This window comes from Ammospiza caudacuta, chromosome 1, assembly GCF_027887145.1.
Source record: "Ammospiza caudacuta isolate bAmmCau1 chromosome 1, bAmmCau1.pri, whole genome shotgun sequence".
NCBI classification, from domain to species: domain Eukaryota; kingdom Metazoa; phylum Chordata; class Aves; order Passeriformes; family Passerellidae; genus Ammospiza; species Ammospiza caudacuta.
Window position 1 is genome coordinate 84,215,754 of NC_080593.1, and position 7,559 is coordinate 84,223,312.

Genomic DNA, 7,559 nt, shown 5'->3' on the forward strand with positions numbered 1-7,559 from the left:
GTCCCTGCTCAAGCAGAAGCGTCACAGAGCAGGTGGCACGCGATTGCGTCCGGACGGTTCTTGAAAATCTCCAGTGAGGGAGACTAGAAAACCTTTCTGGGCAATCTGTTCCGGTGTGTGGTCACTCACACAGGAAAGAGGTTCTTCCTCATGTTTAGGTAGAACTTCTTTTGCATCAGTTGCTGCCCTTTGCTTCTTGTCTTATGGCTTGGCACCGCCAAGAAGAGCCTGGCTCCATCCTCTCGACAACTTTCCTTCAGATACTTACAGACATTCATGAGGTTCCCTCTCACTTGTCTTCCCTTCATCTCCGTGAGCGGCTGGCACAGCTGCAGCCCTGCCTCCGTGTTGGTTTCTCACAAATACTGCATTGTCTGACCCCTCCATGACACAGCTCATCCCTCTGGAGAAGTGTAGCCCAGTTCCCACAAAAATAAAAGGGTGGATTTTGAGGAGGAATTCAGGGGAGAAGCAAGTGCAGGCTGACCTCCTTTGGGGAGGCTGCACAGCAGAGGGTGTGGGGCTGGGCAGGGCCACTCTGCTCCCTGAGGGAAAGGGGAGGCCTGGGTGAGGGGTCCAGGCAGGGCCATGCAGTTCGTTACCAAGGGAAGGGTTTCCTTGGATTGGTAGCACCAAGAAAGCACCACATTTCCACTGGGTACTTCAGTTTTTATTGGGCTTGAGTCCAGGACTGTGGACAGGACAGGGAGACAGTGCCAGTTCCAAGGGGTGTCTCTAAGGGATGGGTTTCACGTGCAGTGATCACTAAGTAAAATGGACGCTACTATTGGAACGGGATCAGACACAGACGTGCTGTGATCTGAAGACTGGCTTTAAGAGCCAGTGTCCCAGAATGATGTCCGTAATGGTTCTCTTTCTGATCCAATATAATTCTTTTCTATTTCCATGAGCAGCTTCAGCGTGCATATGGATAAAGTGTCCTCTCGTGAGGCACCTCCAGAAACTCCAGCAGTCTAGGACTCCCCAGACCATTCAATAGAGCCCTTAACGAGGCTGCAGAACAGCACGGAGAAGAGTTGTCTGTGCATAAAGCCAAATACTATCAGGGAATTGTAGTTAGAACAGCCCTCCAATGCAGCTGCACAGTGCTTCTTGAATGAACTAGCTGCTGCAGAAGGTGAGAAAAGGAGAGGTCCTGCTCTCTATAATCCTGCTAATTCCTTTCCCTGCTGCCTTGCACAATCCCTGATATTGATCAGTGAGCCAATTTAACTTTTTAATTCAGAGGAGACCACACTTGGAAGAAAAGTAATAGTTTTCAGCAGTTCATTTTGAATTAGCTTACTTTGTGGTCAGAGCTGGCACTAAGGAGGGGGTGGAGAGAGGATGAGAGAACAAGACTGTCACTTGTTAGCAGAAGATAGTTGTGCATGATGCAGTTGTATTCTCAAACTATGCCCTTAGAGTTCAGAGCAAAGAAAACTGATATGAGGGTGACAGCCTAATATTTATTACTGGAAGTCATTCAGAAAAAGCAGGTCATTAATTTATTTTTATAAAGGAATAGGACTAACAGCCAAAGTACACATAAAAGTGCACAATAAACTAACCAAGCCCAAACCACATGAAAGAGCTATTAATTGTTTCTCATGTAGGAGTATGTTCAGCACAATTTCTTGCATGGTCAATGAAGTGTTCAGATCTTAAGCAGAGATTTCAACTTGAGTTACTGATAGCAGTCCTTCATTTTATGGTTCATCTTCCAAAGTATTTTGGATTGTTTTGGTTTGGTTTTAATTGAACTTGAAACAAGACAAATAAACAGGCCTTTCAACTCTGTTCTTTTTTATATAGGTGCTGTAAGAAATAAGCCAGATAATTACACTGTCTCTTCTTTCAGCCCTGAATACTTTGCATTCTTGCCTCCTGGGTACAGCAAGGAGAGGTGAGGATGGACAGTATTTCTGCAAGCATAGCTGCTGTAGTATGCTAATGGTTTGAAGAGTTACTTTGTAGATCAGCTGTGAAATATTGAGAAGGCTGAGGCAGCTTCAGAGCCAACATCTCAGCCTTTTTATTTCCATGTTTTGACTTTTCATACGTCCAGTAAAGGTCACATTTTCAACCTTCTGAGTTAAAACTCTTAAAACAAGTATTCCTACTGATCAGTGTTTTCCTAGAATCACAGAGTGGTTTGCATTGCAAGGAACCTTAAAGATCACCTAGTTCCAACCCTCCTGCCATAGGCAGGGATGCCTTCCACTAGACCGGGTTGCTCAAAGAGTTGGAGGGGGAAACCAAAAAGACACAATGACTAATCTTATGGAGACCTTTCCAAGCTTAACAGTTTCATGACCTGTTTTCTTTGTTTGCTTCCCTGCCCTGTTGCCTTCTTTTAACAGTCAGCACTTTCAAAAGGGCCTGATTTCCCTCTTTGCTAAAATTATCTTCAACTTCATTTTTCAGGCTCAAGTGGTAGAGACCACCGCTTTGTAAGAGGCAGAAACAGCTTTTGAATGAGGAGAGACTCTCAGCAATCCCAACACTGTCTTGGAAGAGGCTAGGCTGTTTCCTGAAGTAGCCACAAAGAGAGTTGTCTCTCACTGCCTTATGTTGTGTTAGACAGAATTTCTGAAGCTACAATAGTGCTTTGTCAGTTCTTTGTATGGGTTCAAGGCAGCAGATACTATGTTAGTGTAATAGAGAACATGGGATGGATGGATGGATGGATGGATGGATGGATGGATGGATGGATGGATGGATGGGCGGGCACAATGTGTTTGAAGGTCCACATTTTAAGTACTTGGAGAAGAAGGAAATCTCTGAGAGATCTATAAGCAATGATTTGATCATACACCAATTCCTTTATCTCATGATGATTTGTCAAAGCTTGTAGCACATCACTGAAATATCTCTGCAAACAAGGAGGTATTACATGTTTCCTACATAAATGTGTACAATATGGAGAAATAATACCCGGTGGTTGGTTGTGGCACGACAACAAGAAAAATTATCATCTTCTAACATAGCTTTTTCTCTCCTCTCTTTCTAGCCTTTCAGTCAGACTCTAAATAAAGGATGTTTCTAATCTTGTCTCCTTAAAGTGAGAATTTCCCTCTAAAAGTAGCAAGTGAGAAGTTCCTTTGCAGGGATTAAGTTTTTTTAAAGTCTTGTTGATTTTAATTCAGCTGTTCTTTACTGAGTGAAACTCCACACTGAAGATTAAATTCTCAGAATGTTTGGAAGTCAAGTATAACTTGGATCAAAAATATCCTTTCTTTTCAGTAAAGCTTTGTTCCCACTGTTGAATTTGTGAGGATGCAGGTAATGAAAAGTCTCCCCCTATACTTGGCACTGGTGAGGCTGCACCTTGAATCCTGTGTCCCCTCAAAGTTCTGAGCCCCTTAAATCAGGAAAGACATTGAGGTGCTGGAGCAAGTCCAGAAGAGGGCAGCAAAACTGATGAAGCGTCTGGAGCACGAATTCCATAAGGAATGGCCGAAGGGGCTGAGGTTGTTTAGCCTGCAGAAGAGGCTCAGGGGTGACCTTTTCACTCCCTGCAATGCCTGAAAGGAGGCTGTAGGCAGGTTGGGGTTGGTCTCTTCTCCCAGCCAGCCACTGATGGCACAAGAGGACCCAGCCTCAAGCTGTGCCAGGGGAGGTTTAGGTTGGACATTGGGAGGAATTACTTCACAGAAGGGGTGATTAGACATTAGAATGGGCTGCCCAAGGAGGTACTGGAGTCACCATCCCTAGAGGTGTATAAGGAAAGACTGGACATGAAATTTGGATTTTGGCCCATATGATCTTGGTTCTGGCCACCCACAATTACACTGCAAGACTCTGATGCATCACCTCCTTCATGCTCACCAGCTCTGATCTCTTTTGTAGCATTTGTGGCCCATAGCCATTCACTTAAGAGCTGGACTCAATGATCCTTGAGGGTCCCTTCCAACCCAGAATATTCCATGGTTCTGTGGTGGGATGGATGGAGAAGGCACAGAGACTAGGGCTCAGCAGAATATCTGACCATACTCATGCCTGATGAAGGTGAGGAAAGGAAAGAACTGAACAAATCAAGATCTCTAGATGAGGGTGTGAGAGAAAGGCTGTCTCGCTGAAGGAGGTGCATCTCTAACAAGTGACCTTCAGAGTGTGCTAGTCACCAGGAGATAATGTTGGGGAGGAGGTAACAGGGAGACAGTTTCCTTAGCTGCATTATCATCACTTTTTTTTTTCTTTTCTCAGTCAATACATTCCTGAATGGGAGAGTGGAGATACAATTTTCATGTCTCATATGTAGCTGATCACAACAGGGAGACAAGTAGAAATCCAGAACATCAGTTTCTGGTTCTAACAAGATATGATTTGGGGCATTCTTTTAATCTGTTGTCTGGAAATGCAGGCTTTTACCTTCTTCAAAATGGCTTGTGTCTCCCATTAAAGAAGGCCAGGCATGAGTAACCCTGAACAGCTTAAATCATGTTATATTTTCTCCCTTAAATTTTCTACTTGGCTCAGTCCTTCCTCTCTTCAAGGCTCCATGTCCTCTTCTGATGAACAGTAAGCATCAGCCAAAGTTGTTGTTGAGGTATATTCAGAGCCAATTAAAGTACAGAGCCTGAAACAGCTGTCAACCACCAGCCATCTCCTCTTCCCACCCTGTCTTCCTTGCTCTTACAAGGGCTGCCAGCCCTGTGTCAGAGAAGCTGAACACATGATAAATCAGCAGCTGAACAGCTGCAGCTTCCAGCCAGGCATGTTCATGCACATGAAAATCCTTCCCTAGCTGCCCACATAGGATAGCTGTGTGGTAAATGGAGAGCGCGTGGGAGGCGGTTCACAAGGCACTCTGTTCCCTTTGCATGCAGGGTGGGATCAGAGTGGGAGAGGGCGCACGGACAGCCGGGTGTTATCCTTGCCTCACGCTGCTGGATGCGTGTCAACGCTTCTGGCGGGAACTCTGCCTCGGAGACCTTTCATCACTCTGTGCGTGGCAGGGATGTGCAATACCACAGCAGGAGCAAGGTAAAGGTGCCGCCTTGGCATTCCCACAGTTTATTTCCATTGCTATATTTGGGACTCTGATAGGGATTACTTTCAAAAGTCTGCTTTATTATGAATGTTTATCTTAGCTTGTTACACAGTACTTACTTAACACAGCATATTTTTACAGTATTTGGTGACATATTAAATTACTCTGTATCAATGATGTTCTATGAAATTATTAAAGTTGTTCTTGTGTTATGTTTTGTTTCTTTTAATCATTTAGAGAAGGTTTGGGAGCATATAAGTTTTTGGAAGGTTTGTTTTTTAACTCAGGGATTCGGAATTCTGCCTTTGAGACTTGTCACTTTTCATAAGAGAGGATGTTCTGCTGCCAGCAGTAACACTTAATTGAAGACAAGTCTCACAGACTTTATTTCTTCAAAGCTTTATATAGATGTGAAATTAAATTGTGATAACAAGCACAAAGAGGGTTTTAAGAATAATTTCAGCTGTAGAAAATACTCTATGAGAGAGATCATAAACAAATGAAGTTTATGCTAAATGTCTATAAAGCTTTTGAAAGCATTTTTCTAAGTGGGATCTGTGGAGTTGTAGGAAATCAGATGCTCTGTCTTCCTGTCCTGGTTAACACAGAGCCCTGCAAAGAATTGCTTTTGTCGGAAGGGTTGCTTGCCTTTGAATGACAGGTTAAGAGAATATATTAAGGCCACTCTCATGGAAGTTCACAGTAATAAACTGGTTAGAATTCCTCCCTTACTTGTGTTTCCAATCTAGGTGGTCCCAGGATCATTAGTTGTCACTCTCCAGGCTGCTGCAGAGGACAGCTGGGGGCATGCAGAAGATGATGTGTGAATCTTGGCAGAGGGGAGGGATCCCAACTCACAGTGTGGTTGCATGTGCACTAATATGGAAGGAAAAAGATCTGGCTAGACTGTCTTCTAGGAGAAAAATCTATCAGTAATGCATTGTTTCTCCTAGGAACAATATTAGAATAAAAACTCTTCTATCATATCTGCTGGGTGTAAGCTTTCTGCTGGGGAGAGCACAAGGGGACAAGCTGTGAGAAAGCTGATGTAAACTCCTTACTTAGTGAGGATGTGCTCTGGAACCCTGATCTGCCAAGTTAACATGGCAATCAGACAGGGCACCAGCTGCTTCTGTACTAAACCTGGAAGGATCATTTACGCATAGCAGAACAACCGTGGTTAGAATTAAGGTTACATCAGGTGTCAGCAAAAACTATCATTGTGAAAGATGTAGCCCACTTTTATTAGATCTCATGCTAGATCAAAGCCGTATTTGATCTTGTGCAGATTTTGAGAAGATAATTTATCTTGTGTGGTCAGCTGCCTAAGTATTTATCATTGGTTCATCCTGCCCACTGGTCCTCAGCTATAGGCAGCACAGGCACATACCTACACGAATTCACTCTTTAAATAGAAACTGCTCCATTGCAGTGCACCTCCCTCTCCTTAAGTATATCTATGTCCTGCCTCTCCACCTTCAAAGCTATTATTTTTAACTGTTCTTGGACCACAACTAAATCACTTGGACATCTCAGGAAAGAGATTTCCATAAGAGAAACAGCTTTTTGCCAATATAAAATGCTGACCTGAGCTGTATTTGCATTGGGCCGTGGATAAGTTAGCAGAGAAATACAGAAGATCAAAGGAGAGCAAGATTTTTGGCAGGGTTTTTAGTTAAAGCTGATGTACAGCAGCTGTAGGATAGATTAGATAGGGACTGATAAGAAAGAATAATATGGTTTAGCTGGTCCTTTAGAATGAGGATAGGAACAAAGATAGGAAAAGCATGTATCAGTAAGAGAACATGGCTGGCAATTTTATTTGATGTAGAGAAATATCTGGACTAGGAATAAGAGGAGCAAAAAAGGTGGAGTGGTCAAAATGCAGATGTTGGCCAGGCGGATAGGAAAACTGTCAGAATGAAGGCTCATCAGTCAGCACACACATATCCGTTTGCACTTTGAAAGACCTAAAATCAAGGCCAGGAACCAGAAGAGTATTCAGTCACCTCTCTCTCCCCCAGATTTCCTACCAGCTCTCCAAATTTCTTGCATCAAATCCTCCTATGGGTCCTATCCTGTGGTTTAATACTGGAATCGTATAGCACTGTACAACTTCCTCTGCCTTCCTTGAGAAATAAAAACCAGCCTGACCATCAGCTCTTTCCAGTGCATGGACAGACTGTGGACAGACATCAGCTGGGACTTCTCCAGCACTTCTTCAGCTTGTCAGTACCACTTCACCTTGGGACCTTACACACATGCAGTCCATCAGATATGCCTTTGGGATCCTGAAGGCTGTAGATGAACAGAGCATGCCTGGGCGTTCCAAACTTGTGATGGCAGTGCCAGTATCTCCTGTCTGTGGGTATCAGCAGTGAATCACACAGAATATTTTAGATTGGAAAAGACCTGGTCCGACCAGGTCCAATCAAGTCCCACCTTTAACCCAGTACTGTCTGTTCCACCACTAAACTGTGCCACATCTACACATCTTTCAAATACTTCCAGGATCCCTTCAGGGAGTCAACCCTTGGTGACTCCACCAGTTCCCAGGCAGCGT